Source organism: Octopus bimaculoides, chromosome 2 (genome assembly GCF_001194135.2).
Source record: "Octopus bimaculoides isolate UCB-OBI-ISO-001 chromosome 2, ASM119413v2, whole genome shotgun sequence".
Taxonomy (NCBI): Eukaryota; Metazoa; Mollusca; class Cephalopoda; order Octopoda; family Octopodidae; genus Octopus; species Octopus bimaculoides.
In genome coordinates this window covers 17,422,640-17,425,611 of record NC_068982.1, presented here as the reverse complement: position 1 = coordinate 17,425,611, position 2,972 = coordinate 17,422,640, and positions in this window count along the sequence as shown.

Sequence of the window (2,972 nt, the reverse complement as noted above, 5' to 3'; positions counted from 1 at the left end):
AAATTTAAAATGAAAAAAGCAAATAAAACGAAGGTATGGAGATTAAATACGCTTTACATCGCTTAATCAGCCAAAGGAGTAAATGTAAACAACTGAATACTTGTCAGTGATTGGTTGAAATTATCGAAATAAGACAATTTTTTACATGAAATAAATTCGAATACAAAAATATTTTTCTGTTCTATAACACAAAATAGATAAGTATACGAAGTTTGGAAGTCTTTCCGTACCAAAAACACTACGTAAAACATTAATGAAAAATGTGGCCCCCGTTTTAAAATAGATCCCATTTCTCTTCTTCAGCCATTAGCTTTGTGAATAAGTAAAGCAGTGTGTGTGCGTGTGTTCATGCATGCGGAACGGGCGCCCCCACGCGGTAGAAAGAACAGAGTTCTACTTGACATTCTGTGTATGAATTCCTCTGGGATTAACTGTTCCCTTCTATCCCTGTCCTACCCAATAAAAACTTGTCTCCTATGCTAGTATCAGAAATAGCTATTTATTAAAGCGTGGTATTAAGAGTCAACTGCAATCTCTCGACGAACGGATCATCATTTTTGTTTCAGTCTGCGACGGTGTTAATTTGCTTCGTTTATTCTGTTCATGTCCTTCAGTAAGGAATGGATGGCATACACTGCTGTTGTTAGCTTCAGATCAACTCTAATTGAGCAGATCTATGGCCAGAAGCATCATGTCCGTGACCGTCGTATTTTCTAGGTTTAATCTGCCTTGGACTATATTAAAAAGGGCGAAAAAACGTTGAAAAAAGACTAAAATGTAAGCTAATGAAGACTTGACTATTTCTAGTAAGTCTCGTAACCACGCAGAAGCTGCTGCCTTGTACTCAACGGTTTTGTTTGTTATTTTCGATTTTCCTGACTACTTTGACTACTGCTTCTTCCACTCTAAACAAGTTGGCTTGCTGAGCTCGCCTGCGCGGTCTTCTGAGCTACGGACACAGACTGTTGGCGCTTGTTGGTGGTTTCGGGAGGCCGCGCGCGGCCTAACAAGTGGTGTCAGAAGTAGAATATTCATTGCTGCAGTTAGCCAATTAGCATTAGTTGCAAGATGAGAAACCATCGATAAAAAAAAAAAGAAGTACAATGCTAGACTGAGTACTATACAGAATTTCATCCATCAGTGTTCTTTAAGTATTAATACTTCCAATCTAAAACAAACAGCTACCAGTAATAAACTGGAGTAAATCGATTCTGCTCTTCCCTTCCTTCCGATGAAAATTCACTTTATGCCAACTCCAGACGAATAGTTTTGTGACGATGCAATGTATCCTACACATCATAGAAAATTGTTCAGCAAATCGAATATGCGAACTAGTTTCACTTCTTTACTGTAAATAAACATAAATATACTTGGTGGGGGGCATAGAAAGGTGACAAAAAAAATACTGAACGCACGTGTGTGTTAGTACTTCTGCACAATGTACAGTACTTCAAGCAGGAAATACAAATTCCGAGGTATTCGAAAGAGGTATTGATGGCCTTTTTTTTTTTTTTTACCGCTTGAAAGGATTTGCTTGCACGCTGCAAGAAACTTCAAGTAGTGATGAATTGGATCACCAGCTCCGAAATATATATACACACACAGAACAGACATGGCTGCGTGGTTTAAAAGTCCACTTCCAGATCCCGTGGATTGAGTTCAGTCCCCCAACATGACACTTTGGGTAGAAGTCTTCTACTTTAGATGCCAGCCAACCAAAAACTTCTAAATGTATTTGACAAACGAAAATTGGAAGTTCGTTGAGTGTGTGTGTATTTTTGTCACCTCTTGACGTCACACAATAGTTGCAAACGAGCGTCAGCGTCTTACAAGGTATGTCGTTCTTTTCCAATCTTCCATGAAAACATGTCCGGCCGTGAGGAAATATTATCTTCCTTGTAAACAGAAAAGGGTTGGCGACAGCAAGGGCATCTGGCTGTAGAAAATCTGCCTCAACGAATTCTGTCTAACCCATACAAGCGAAACTAAATAGTCATTCTACCATTTCTGCTAATTCACAATCTTACAAGTTTAAATATATTACTTTACTTCAAAAATAATTAATCAGAATTTTGTGTACTTCTTACCTCTAAATCAGAAGCATCTTGTCTCTACTAATTAAGTGGTGGCTATGCTGGAGCACCGCCTTTAGTCGAGCAAATCAACCCCAGGACTTATTCTTTGTAAGCCTAGTACTTATTCTATCGGTCTCTTTTGCCGAACCGCTAAGTTACGGGGACATAAACACACCAGCATTGGTTGTCAAGCAATGTTGGGGGGACAAACATAGACACACAAACACACACATATATATATATATACATATATACGACGGGCTTCTTTCAGTTTCCGTCTCACAAGGCTTTGGTCGGCCCGAGGCTATAGTAGAAGACACTTGCCCAAGATGCCACGCAGTGGGACTGAACCTGGAACCATGTGGTTGGTAAGCAAGCTACTTACCACACAGCCGCACCTGCGCCTATAGGTACTTCTTAATAGGAAGTCACCTTCAAACTAAGTGCAACGTAGCTGGGGTGACTCAAAGGCTGAATATATGATAAAGTAACAACATTTAATAATTTTCTTTTTTTGCACCAAATCAAAAAAAAAACAACATTTGAATTTTTTTCTTTTCCTTGGGGCAAGTGCAGACATATGAAATTGCATCTGTTGGCAATAGTAGTTTCTCTCCTCAATGTTGATTAAAATGACCTTGGAGAAATGAATGAATGCCACAACTCACATTTTACTGTCTCCAAATTTTAGTTTCTACATATATGTTACAATGTGATTATTGAGTTCCCATCAACACCATTGGGACACAGTTGAAAAAGTTGCATGGAAGAGAATATATTCAGCCAACTGAATTGAATGGATTGGCGTTAGGAAGGGCATCCAACTGTAAAAACTCTGCCAGATCAGATTGGAGCCTGGTGTAGCCATCTGGTTCACCAGTCCTCAGCCAAATCGTC